The 12,691-nt window shown below is 48.8% G+C and overlaps 1 protein-coding gene and 1 long non-coding RNA gene across 7 annotated transcripts in view; one reads left to right on the top strand and one right to left on the bottom strand.

Annotated features, from left to right (window-relative positions):
* DCAF1 (DDB1 and CUL4 associated factor 1) overlaps positions 1-2,194 on the bottom strand; it is a 48,769-nt gene extending 46,575 nt beyond the window's left edge. For 3 of the 6 annotated variants that reach the window (XM_069027390.1, XM_069027386.1, XM_069027391.1), the window contains exon 1: positions 1,369-1,465. The gene's annotated coding sequence lies outside the window, so the exon portion shown is untranslated. The other 3 variants (XM_069027388.1, XM_069027387.1, XM_069027389.1) reach the window with 3 other exon arrangements.
* A 100-nt stretch (positions 2,195-2,294) lies between these two features.
* Positions 2,295-11,566, top strand: LOC138117291 (uncharacterized). The gene is made up of 3 exons (XR_011154609.1): positions 2,295-2,743; positions 3,083-4,604; positions 7,013-11,566. It is a non-coding gene; the product is annotated as an uncharacterized lncRNA (long non-coding RNA).
* Positions 11,567-12,691: the final 1,125 nt, after the last annotated feature.

Raw genomic sequence — 12,691 nt, 5'->3', positions numbered from 1 at the left:
TTAGATTAACAGACAAAAATTACAGGAGTATTTGTAATTCCACATTCACAGGGGCAACTCAAATTCTAATAAGTGCACTTTGGGCCAACTTAAATAGTCAAGTTTTACATTGCTCCCAAACATGATTCTAAGTATGGCTGAGGACACAATGCAGAGGAGAAGACTAATGTAACACCACTAGCAAGTTGGAATCTAGTTAAATGCCCAGCAAAGCTGAGCAGTACATCTGTAGGTACTTTCATACTTATGTTTAAATACAAAAAATTCCTTACTTTAGGAAAAAAATAAAATTCTCCCTCTCTTCACAAATATCTTTTAAAGAGATGAGGCACCTGGCAGCTATTTGTCTAAACCTGTTGAGCCTGAAACAACCACGTGGAAGTTAAAGTACCACAAACTGTCAACACTGAAGTTCACTTGTGGAAATAATATACCACCAAGGAACAAAAGCCTCACAATCTCTGGAGCACAAAAACGTGGTCTGGTGTCCTACACTGAGGGAAGCTCTGAGGGAAGTCTTCATTTGTTCAACTTCCCTGTTTAACAGGGCTCCAAATAGGCTGTTATACTGAACATATCCCTAATGTTGCTTTTAAGTATTTGTTTAAAAACTCCGTGGTTTTTTTGGATAGCTTTTTGTTTTGTTTTTGGTTTTTTTTCATTAAGGCATTTTAAGGACAGGGAAAACCACAAGGTTATTCAGTTTCCAGGAATTTCTCCTTTTACAAAACAAACTTGTAACTACGTTCTGATCTGGCAGGCCAAGCCCAAAAAACAGGAACAAACTTCTGCTGTCTACAAAATAAGGGGTAAAAAAACAAAAACAAAAAAAACCAACAAAACCGCTCCGTTTCAACACCAATTCCTCTTCGCGCGGCTGGAAGGGGAAACACGCGGGCCGCACCTCCCGGGGGCGGGGGCGGCGGATGACAGCTCCCCCGGGGTCCCGCACCGCCCGGCTCGGCGGGACGCACGGGTGGCTCCAACGTTTAAAGGTCGGCAGAGACCGGAGTAGGGGAGGCGAAGAACCAGAAAGCCTCCCGACCGAGCGGGCCCAGCGCAGGAGGAAGAGCCCGGCGGAGGGGGCGGGCCGGGCGCGGCGGCGCAGGCCCGGTCCCGCCGGGGGGGGACGGGACGGGCCGGGGGGGGGACAGGACAGGCCGGGCCCGGCCCGCCGGGCCCCCCGCCCTGAAGGCGCCCCCTAGCGCGGGGGCGGACCCGCCGCCGACCCCGCGCCCCTAAGGCGCCCCCCCCACCCCGCGCCGCTACCCTTGCCCGGCGCGGAGGCCGCGGCCGCCAACCGGCCCGGCCCGGCGAGGCTCCGAGGAAGCGGCGGAGGCGCGTCCCGCCCGCCCCAGCCCCCGTTACCTGCACGCTGCCCCGCGGTGCCGCCGCCGCCCCCGGCCCCTGCTGCCGGCCCCGCGCACCCCGCGGCGGCCGCGATCGCTGTGGAGGGCGCACACTTTTTTGCGTCACCGCGCTGCGTCACGGCGCGCGCCTCACGGCCGTGAGGGAGAGGGGCGGGGGCCACGCGCTCGGTCGGCCTGCCGGGAAAGGGAGTTCGCGCGGGGCGCATGCGCTCCCCCCGGACGCTGCTGCCGCGGGGAGTGCTGGGAACTGTAGTTCCTGGGTCGCGACGCCATTGCCCAGCGCGGCGGGTCTGGGCGGAGGAGTCGGCGCTCTACCTGGCGTTCCCCAGGGAGAGGGGCGAGGCTGTTGGTCCGCGGCACGGTGTGTCACGGAAGAGCCGCCGAGCAGCAGCTGCTGGCCCCGATACCCGCGTGTCCGCCCCGATAGTAGCATGTTTCTGGGCACACCGCCATCCGCCCTCCAGCCCCACGGCGGGACCATCACCAACTGCGGCTGCCCTTCCTTTCTCAAGGCTGAAGGTTGTTCACTGTGTTGTTCACCTGTTAGGTGACCTCCAGCTGGACAGCGAGGTGTTTCAGAAGAAGGGCAGCTTGCAGGAGAGCTCGGATGCCGAGCACGCCGGCTCCTACTCCTGAGTTACTCCTCTTCTTATCTTCAACACAGGAACAATGTCCTGCTCCTTCACACTTAAACGAGGGCTGATTTTGGCAGCTGTAGCTAAACCCCACAGCAGAACTGAACACCCACCTCCACCTCTTCTCCGAGCCACGACAAAGGAGGAAGAGGAGGCTCAGGCTCCCCTGGGTGTCTCAGGAAAACTCCTCTTCCCACGTTCCCACCCTTCCTACAGGTGCTCATGATGATCTCTGGAGAGCTCATCTGCTCACCAGTCCTTCCCTCTGTCCCTCCAGGAGAAGTTATGCACCTGCATGTGATGAGAGTCTGTGTGGAAAGAAACCCTTCAGCACTGCATAGCCCCATCCCTGTGTGCCTTCCACATGCAAAGTCTTCTGTTCCTCTGGGATTGTTTTTCTTTGTCTGTTGGTTCCACAGTGGGAATATTCCTACTCCTGTGTGCTTTTACAATGGTAATGAACTGTTATTCTGCACGGTCCCTGGTGTATCAAGTTACACATGAAGAAGATCCACGTGCTCTCAGCAAAGTTACTGTTTCTGAGGCCAAGCAAGATCTGGAAAAGTACACTCCTCACCCAGGCCCTCATGGCTGGTTGGAGCATCAAAAGAATCAGACCTGCCTGCAGCATTATTACCCAGGGAAGATCATCACATCCACAGCTGCACCTTCTTCTCCCCTGCAAGGCATCTGGGAGCCTCGAGGCAGCCATGGGGCTGCTCAGGAGGAGTTGCAGAGGTGAGCATTCCCACCCCTCATCCCCAAGTTCAAAGGGCTGAGAGAAAAATTAAGGTTTCCAGTTCCTGCCATATCTATGGTGCACTGGAGACAGGGTCTCTTCTCAGGGAAAGTGGTGTTCAGTTCCCAGTTCACCTGAACAGGTGGGAAGGCTTGGAGCCTGCTGCTCATTGCTAGAGCCTGGCACACTGCTGGCACAGGGCACAGCTACAGCCTCTCCCTGGCTCTGCCACAGCCTCCTCTACAAGCTGCCCAAAATGCTCAGGCCTCCAGCTCCTGCATTTCCAGACCCTGGAGATATTTGGGAAGGATTCACTCTAACATTCTTGTTTCCCACAGGGCAGGTGAGAGTCCTACTGGCTCACCTGTCAGGAGCAAGACAGCATGGAAGCAATGAAATCCCAGTTTGTGCTGCTGTGCTCTAGTAATTGCCCAGGTACTGGCAGAAGCTTTTCTCGTAGAAGAATAAATATGAATAAAAAATAAGTAAATAAGGGGAAAGAGAGTCCTCCCTCTCAACGAAAAGCTTCACAAGCACCATTCCTATCTAAGATGTCCCACAGTGTCCACATTAATCCACTTGTACTGCAACTGTATAAGTCCCTGCCCCAGGCAGTGTTTGCACAGGTAGAGATTCTGCTACCACACTTAGAACATTTGACTGTTAGTCTTGATTAACTCCAGGATAATGAGTGCAACAGTGAGAATCCTGCAGTACTGGATGTAGTGAGTAAGCCCCCACCCTCGCAACAACACTTCACCTGAATGATGCAACCGAGGAAAAAAAACCCACAAAACAAATGCAAAATATGGCCGTGGATTACAGAGCAATAAAAACAAGAGGCCAGCAGTGAGCTGGCACCACTTGCCCTGTGGGATCTTGTAGCTGAGAGAGAGGCCTGTAGTGTGCAAAGAAGGGAAGGTTATCTCTGCACGTTCACCTCCATGGGCTCCCCAGCCAGAAGAACAACATATTCCACAGGATGGTCAACTGATAGTAACAAAGGGGCTGAATCACGGTTGGAGGTTCCTTGAAACAAGTAACCATTTCTCTCTATTGCTGTCACATCCCAGATCACCTCTCAATACTGTGGTTTACCAGGAGATGATAAACCCATTTCATGGGGCCCTAATAAACTTCTAGACTGAAGGACAGTTAGTTGTGGGATCAGAGGAGGAACAGCATTGGTAGGAGAAGCCAGGAAGATATAAACTGTGTTTCCAAAGGATGCCTTGAGTACAGCTAGGGGTGGAAGCATGTGTCTGTGATGCTTCATCTCTCACAGCTGCTGACAAAGGCAGAGAGCCCCAGACCCAGGCTCCAGGCAGCAGCTTCACCTTCTGCCTGAATAGACCTTTGCTCTGAGAATGAGAAAAAGGTCGTTATCAGAAAGCTCACAACATTCAGAGCCTCCTCACCACAGCTGCCCTACGAGGAGAGGAAGGGTTCTTGGGGCTTTGAGAAGTGTTAATTGCTCACCTTGACCTGCAACACAGATCTACAGTGATAAAGTTTGTTGACTTCCTACACTCAACCTTTCATTAATTGCCCCATCCTCTTGTGGGACTCAGTTTGCTTGTCACCCTGTTTCTCCCTGCAGTTGAGCTCCTATTGAAGGGCAGCTGTGACAGAGGTTACTGACCGAGCAGTACCAGCCTCTGCAGCATAATTTTGCTGCATGACTCATAGCAGGTGAGTAGTGAGTGAATAGAGTTCAGTCCCTTCCCAGCACTCTGTGTCACACTGCAGCTGCAAATGCACCCAGCAGGATTTCCCAGCAGCATCCAGGGACAGGTACAATGCCGGCACCTGAACCTTTGGGAGGGTCTGAACCTGCGCTGCTCAGCTGCTTGTAAACTGGTGGGTGTTTCTTTCCAACGCCCGTGCCCCGGGGGACTGCAGGAACCGGGCGGGAGGTCAGACGTCTGGGGAGCTGCACCTGGGAACAGAGCGTTTGCCAGGGAAGCAGAGGAGGTCAGCCGGCTGTGCTGCACTTCTCTGCTGGGTGCCTTCCTCCCTTCAACTCTCCTGCGTGCCTCTGGGAATCTGGGGAGTGGGCAGCAGGCACAAAGCCCTACAAAAAGACCTCAGCTCCAGCCTTAGGACCATGTATTGCTCTCCCAGCCTGGATTTGCCCGAATAGTTCAGAAGTGGTTTTATGAGGTGTGAAGCAGATAAATATCTGCAATGATACCCCTCATGCCTAAAGGTCTCTAAACACTGTCTAGACTCTGCCAGAGCACATGATTGACATGTATCTACTGCTAAATTTTCACGTTGTGCAAAAATATTGCCTGATGGGTTAGATGATGGCCGTGGGTGACCTCCAAGCTGGCAGCCAGCACGCCTCAAATGATTTCCCATTTCTTGCCCACGTCAGAGAGACTGCAGATAATACAGCAGAAAGAAGTACAAAGGAAGAAAAAAAGTACAAAGTGAAGTAAGCAGGGAAAAGCAGTTCAGTGGGATCCTCTCCGCATGGACAGACTGAGCAGAGCAAAGGGGCTGCAGGCATTGCCACAGGTTACCTGCGATCCAGGTGACCATGGGCAAATGGGGCCGAAATACGCGCGCTGAGTGCCCCGATAAATGATGTGCGACAAGGGAATAGTTCAATCACTAGGTGGCACACCGGCATCATCACACCATACCAGCGTCCTCTTGGGAGGAGAGGAAAAAGCTCAAAATAGCCCAAAGCAAAAATTAACAAGCAATCATCCGGGACCGAGGTGCTTAGAGGAGCCATCTGTGTGCTCACACATAGAGAGCAAAAACACCCAACAACTGGAGAGAGATATCAAATGTAACAGGGCAGGCAAAATGTGTTCATTCAATCGAATTCTGCCTGTGCTGCTTTGCTGTTTCTGAGTGACAGTGGAAAAGGCAGGGGAGGCCTGCTCATGGATGGAGTGCAAAGAGGCAATGCACGGAGGGCAGCAGAGGTGGGTGCTGATCCAGGGAATGCAGCTGCGGCCTTTTCTGAGAATTGTGTCTGCTCTTGTGTGTGGAGAGACCATTTGGGGATTCTTTCCAGCAGAAAAGGCCAAGCAAAGCTCAAAGAGAAGTTTCTCACAGAGATAAAAAGACAGAGTGGGGAACTGACTGCAGGTTGATGACACCTACTGCAAAAGGAGTTCAATGGTGGTTGTTTGCAGGGAGAGGGAAGAGTGATAGGAGAGTGATAGCAACACCTCTGGGGCAGGCTTTTCTCTGGGCCGGAGCTAAAACAGCAACACAAACTAAAACCAGCTAAGGTATTTATGAGGGGCCAGGGAGAGACAAACATCCTGGCAGCAGGTGAGCTACCATTGTGTATTGTCTTACTAGGATAGATCAGTAGAAGCAGTTCACTCTTGAAAGTATCAAGGACTGTACCATGGCAAACTACACTAACTCTTCCAGACACTCACAGGATCTGCAGGACTTGCCATCAGACAGGCTGCTCCCCAGTCTCCCAGTGTTTGCCTGGATTCAGCAGTGCAGACACAGGCTCCCCAGCCAGCTCCCCCTGAGCATTTAGCCCAGACTGAAGAGAGAAGCCAGATCTATATCTAGGAACATGGAAATGCAAAAGAATGTCGTTCATCAGCTCAGATACTAATGAGAACATGAGCAGGCAAACAGCTCTCTTCCAAACAGGCTGGTGCCAAAACGCTCCATTCAGACACTCGGTGTGATGCCAAGAGCACATAACTCTGCCTAGCTGAGCATCTGAGTGACAGCACATCTGCGTTTGCAGGCTGAAAGTCAACAAAAAAGTTAAATAGTACAAAGTGATCAATGTTGCATGAAGTATACACTGACAGACACCTCTTGCTTTCCAGCAGCATGGCCCCCAAATCCTGACCACGCTGCTGCACTGCTGCTACGGCGGTCTTTGTGTTCAGCTTCTCACACACACCCAGCAACTTCAAGCAGATTTTCGTACCTCTCCTTTCTCCCAAATTACTGAAAAGTGGGGTTGTTGATGTGTCCTGTGATATATGAGCTATCCAGGGGTATGAAGCTGTGAAAGGAAAGAGCTTTTGGGAGAGTGGAGTGCACTGATAAACCATGCACGGAGAATATACAAGGGAGAACATGAGAAATGCAGGGGACAGTTAGTACACAGAAAGTGGCATCATGGCAACAAGACATCATTTCCTGACTAAACTCATTTCTCTAACTGGGAGTGTTAAAAGCTCATTTCAGGCACTAAACAAAATCCCTTGCTAGCCTTTGTGGTTTAACAGGGTTTTCCTTTTTTTTTGTCTGATTTGTTACTATAGGAAACAACCAGCAAAGAAAGCTCTTCATACAGAAGGAAGCAAGAAAAGACTATGCACAGCATGCTGTGAAATGCCTGCAAGACACACACTGGGAATACAAACAAATTGTTCCTTATGTTTTCCAGCAACAAGGATCTCAGGGATTACTTGTAACAACAGCAGCTTTAAAAAACGAAGACCAAACAGAACCAGGGAAAAGTACGTTTTAAGACTACTAGACTTTTTAAGAGGAGGTTTTGTTTTGTTTTGTTTTGTTTCTGTTGGATTTTTTTCCTTTTTATCAGGCCTTAAGTGCAGGTTATATATCTGCTCTCCTCATGACTTCTCCCTATAGGAGTTAATTAGGTCCAGTGCATTTACGTATCAGTTTTTGATGCACATGGAAGCAACAAGCAAAATTATGAAAGTGGGCTATAATGGTGACAGGCACATGTGCAAACATGTTAATTCTGTGTTATGAGTTGTTTCATCACAGAGGGATTCCACCAAGAGTCTTAGTAACAACTGTGTGGTGTTTGTCATATGTAGCTTCTCCTGTATTAGGCAATCCTGATCTTTGGCTTGCCCATGGTGGTGCTTATGGCTCTGGGAGCTCCACAGATATTGACTCCCAGCAGCCACACGTGTGTGGCCCCACTGCAGGTACTGCCCAAACACTGGGACGTGGAGCACTGTAAAGTCTGAACACTTGGCTCTCACATTCAGCCACGCCTAGGAAGAAGCTCTGAAGCTCCCTTAGCAGCATAAAGCATCCAACAGCATTTGACATGGGGAAATCCCCAGCTGAAATGAGGTACTGTAAAGCTGAGGGAGTCTGTGCTGGGATTCACCCAGCACTCTTGCCCTAAGTTTTCCTCTGCCATGAAATAGTTTATGTCTTTTCACCCAGAAGAAATTACTTCCTCTGGCAACACTGTCTGTGCTGCCCTGACCCTGAACAGCCTGTGCAGTCCCAGAAACATTCTGGGACAGGAGTATTTGAGGGCAGCTTCCTGAAACACTGAGCACCTCCAAGCCCAGGCACCTGGGAATGCAGGTGGGCCTTGGGGCACGATGTTACTGGTGCAGAACAGGATCCCTGACATCGTGGTGACTTAATAAAGTTCTGGTTCTGCTGCTGAACTCAAAGTGCCACATTAAGACAGCAGCACCAGCTCGAGGTTCTTCCCTTCCCTCTTCCACTTGTTCCCTCATGTAGATAACAGTGTCTTTTCTTCCTTCAGGAGCTTCATATCCTTAGTCAGTGGAGAGGGAATATAGCAAGAATGAAGCTTCATAAATTTTCTTTGCACAAATAAATCAGAAGCACCTGATAATATGGCAGAAGGGAAAGGGAAAAGCACTGAATTTTTAGGAATCAAATTGGGTGCCAACCCACAAAGGAGAAAAATCCCACTGCCTCCCAGGGCACAGCAGGCAGTGTTAGCAACTGCAGGGACATACTCATGGGCTTTATTCTCCAGGGAACCTTGTTTGTGAACATTTAGTTGCATTTATAGGAGTGCAGGGTATTTCACATAGTAGTCTATTCCTTTTGGGATGTAGATAAGTGCTGGATCCTTATCCTTATTCTAAAACCAGCATTGATAAATGATAACTACAGAATTATCTGAATGTCCTCTTTGCTTCCAGGGCTGGGGTTAAGGGCAGCTCAGATGCACAGTAATGGCTGCAAATGACAATAAATGGGTGATGTGAAGCTCTGCATTTCCATTCCGGTTGAACACCAGGCATATGTGTAACACACACCCGACCTAGAGTGGAAGAGGTTTCTGAGAAAGACACATTTTTACCACTTCTGGACACAAAGGAACAACAAACTATCAAAATACCAATTTTCTCAGTGAGCAGTTACAAAAAAGTGGAAACCATTCCCAGCCTGGCAGTGCACTTGTTTCACCATCTTTCATGGTGCATTTGCAACAACGTGTCTGTATCTACCTGCTGCAACAGGATGGCTGAATTGCAAGAAAAAACAACTACTTATGAAATAGGGACATTCTGGAGGGATCATTTTGGCATGCACCACTGAAGAATTTTTTTTTTTCTGAGATTTTTTTATCTTGCATCCTTTTTCATCAAGTCTTCTCCAGAGAAAAAGGATAATTTTCAGTTTTTGGACATACCAAATCACCAGGACAACTGGATAGGATCAACAGGAATTTTCCCTGTATTACCTTATTTCACAGTCTATGTTTGTGTTTAATGTAACATTTGTGTGCTTATCATAATTTCATTACATTTAATGTAGTACCTGGGCAGCACTCTTCAGTGTAGTCTGGGAGGAAAACAATGCTTTAGCCCAAAGAGAAGTTAAAAAGATGGGAGGACATAATGAGAGATAGTTATGGCTTTTACAGGCTGTTTCAACAGCAGAACTCACAGATTTTAGCAATAGGGATACAAAGCTTTAAGCCTGGAAGGAAGAAGGAGGCATGTTTAGCCACTCTTCAAGGCTAGGATGCTATTTTCTAGAAATCAGAGTTTTGCACTGTGGCTGAGAGTACCAAGATTTATTTTGCTTTGTCTTTGGATCGTAGGAGTAAAATGCTGGTCTCCTTGAAATATGTGGGATGTTAGTGACTAGGATAATAAAGGCAAGATTTCACCATAGACATTTTGAATTCTCTTCATCCCAGCCTCTCCCAGCAGGCTGGCTGGGATTATTCCCAGCCAGTTTTGTAGCAGACAGGTGCATCAGGCCAGATGAGCTCATTGAGACACAGCCTCCTCCCGCTACTTACTGTTAACCACTGTTGCCTTCTCCTGGGCTACAGAAAACTGCCATGAGTGAGGAGAGAATCTCCTGGAAGATGGATCCCCAAGGGAGAGCTGCAGGGAACAACATTGCCTGCTGTGGAAAGTTTTCCAAGGGAGCTGCGGTTAGCCACCATCCAGATGGTGAATACTCAGTGTTTGCTTTAGAGCAACATTTCCAGATCCAACCATGCAACTCCCCATCTCTCCCTTTCACAAAGAGAAAAGGGAGTGCTGAGGTCTCACGGTTCCTGCTCTTCTGAACTAGTTCCCTCTTTGCCTGGACTTGATCAGCATTACTCTCCCAAGAGCCTTGGAAAATGGGAAAGGAGAAGGAAGAAAGTAGCTTTTTTCTAGGCAGGTTCACAAAACCTTTTGTTTTGCTGGACTGGTTGCAGAGACTCCCCACACTTACAAGGAAAAGTTTTTGCTCCAATTCCTAATGCTGCTTTTCTCTCTCGGTCCTCTCTGGGTGAACCTTTGCCAAGACTTTGGTAACACATACATTTTGTAGTTGGTGGAGTTGTACCCCTTATCCTGTGCACATAGGAGAATGTGTCACCCTGCAGACACTATCAAATTCCAGAGCTTATATCTTCCTTCCTGAGGAAACAGTGTCTGGGGCAGGGGGGTTTGCTCAGTTAGGAATAATCCCCAGGAGGGATTCAGCACTGGCTGAGGAGGGTTTGCTGGAGGGAGGGCTGTAGCTCCCCTCTTCCCCATGTAAGTGTCAGATGCAGCATCCACATCCCTGAGCTGTTTTATTCTGGAAGGATTCTTTGACTTCACCCTCTGCTTCAGCCACAGTCACAGCATCCAGGTCTGCTAGTTCTGCTCCATGCCTCTCATCCCATCTCCAATCACTTGATGCTGGGGAATTGCTGGGAGTACTTGTGTCCCAAACATCTCCTGGGAATTCAGCAGTCTCCTTCCCACGCAGACACCAGCTGGGAGCAATCCATTCCTACTCAGCTCTTCACCCAGTCTGTACACAAGCAATTTTAAATCCAGGGTGTGGACTAGCTGAAAATGACTAAGAAAATGAAAGATGACTAAGAAAAACAAGCTTGTGTGCTGTGGAATTATCTCCAGCCTGAAACAGCTGAAGAGCTCTGCAATTCTCCTGCAAAGCCCTGAGAGGTGCACAGATCTGATAACACTGAGGCATCCCAAGAGCCAAAGTCCCTGTCTCCAGCTCATCTGCCAGCAGATGTGCCAAAACACCTCCTCTGGCTGCTGGTCTTGCAGGAGTCTCTATCAGTGGAAAAACCTGCTCTGCCCACTGCTCTTCACTCCTGTGGAGCACGGGGCTGTGCAAAGGAGCAAGCACGGCTGTCATCTCCTGCTGCAGCCCTGTGTCCATGTCCTGTCCATTTGTGACTCCATGGAAAGCACACCAGGGCTGTGGAAGTTGGTGGCAGGTACACTTGTACAGGCAAACTTGTCTGGGTAAACTTCATTCCTATCACTTGGCTGATTTCTGACCCTCTGCATCTACAGTCCTGTCATTCTCTGCCTTCTTCTGTCTCTTCTTCTGTTTTTTCTTTAGTTTTGCCCTAATACTTCACATAATTCTGGTTGCTATGCAGGGTTTGCAGGCTCAGCTGCCTGTAACAACCCCTCTCCATGGGTGTGAGCAGCTTGGCTGCAGTGAGGACACTTTGCTGATTAATTTGCTTTTTTTTGTATAGTTATTTTAGATGCTTGGAAATAAAATAAAGTTGTTACTGATACCTTGCCTCTCCTAATGCCAATTAACTTCCGCAAATTAATCTTTTTCAGACCACCTGGTCTAGGCCAGGGTGCAGACAGGAACATAAATTGTATGGTTTAATTTACTTCCCACATTTATTCTCACCAGAGCCACAAGGTGGGTGGAGAGGGGCAAGGAGGAAGCACAGTACAGCTGCAAGTCAGAAAGGGTATATTTGGGGTCCTGTGCTGGGTCACCACACAGGGTGATGAGGGGAATCCCAGGGGCTGCTTCCTCCACCAGAAGCTGGAAAAAGGGAAGGATCTGAGTCTTGTTTCCCCACATGCTGAACACATGTCCCTGCACTATAAAAAGAACCATTTGGTGTTTCATAACCCTTTGGTAGTGCCTGAAAGGGAACCCAGTACAGTTTCCAAACTCTTACAACAGGTATGTTGTCACCTTAACTGTTATTCTGATCTGTAAACAGTAAGTTTCCTAAAATAATTGCCCAGCCTATTGATTGCATTGTCCTCCCCTCCCTCCTGTATTGGCCTACCTAGCAGATCTTGCTGCATTTTAGCAAGGAAGGTCATTCACCATGGCTCCAGCCATCCAGATGAAGAAATCACGTGTTAATGGTGCTTCCCATTTTATGTATCAGGACATTTTATTCATACAGGCAGCCCCAAATTACCTCCTTCATACATACCGTTCCATAATTTCCCTACTTAAATACATCCACCATCAAAATTACCTAGTTAAGTCATGCCCCAGAGACTGAGCCTTGCAGGAATGAAAATGTGCTTTTGAAACACATCCTTGAGCTCCTAAACCTCAGAAACAATTGTAAAGCCAGAAGAGTCAATGAAAGAGAAGAAGTTTAGTGTAGTTTAAACAGTTGTTGTTCAGGGACTGCTTTTCAAATGAATGAATTCACCTATCATGGAGGAAAGCAAACTACAATGATGTTTGCCTATTTCAAGACTCAGATACCACCCACTGCAGGAGGGCAGGCTGCAGAGAGCACTGAATTACACCAGTGTATTCCCACTGAGTGAAGAAGCAGGAATAGCTGCTGTGAAGAACCCCTCCCAAAGACAAGAGATGCTGGGATGAATGGCATAATGAATTGTGGCTTTCAAGCACACCAGTTTTTGTCATTAGTATGATTACACCCCTCTAGAACAACTGGCTCTGCGTGGTGGATAGTGGGCAATGCCTGCAGG

This window comes from Aphelocoma coerulescens, chromosome 12, assembly GCF_041296385.1.
Source record: "Aphelocoma coerulescens isolate FSJ_1873_10779 chromosome 12, UR_Acoe_1.0, whole genome shotgun sequence".
In the NCBI taxonomy this organism is placed as follows: Eukaryota; Metazoa; Chordata; class Aves; order Passeriformes; family Corvidae; genus Aphelocoma; species Aphelocoma coerulescens.
This window is presented reverse-complemented; position numbering and strand designations above follow the sequence as displayed.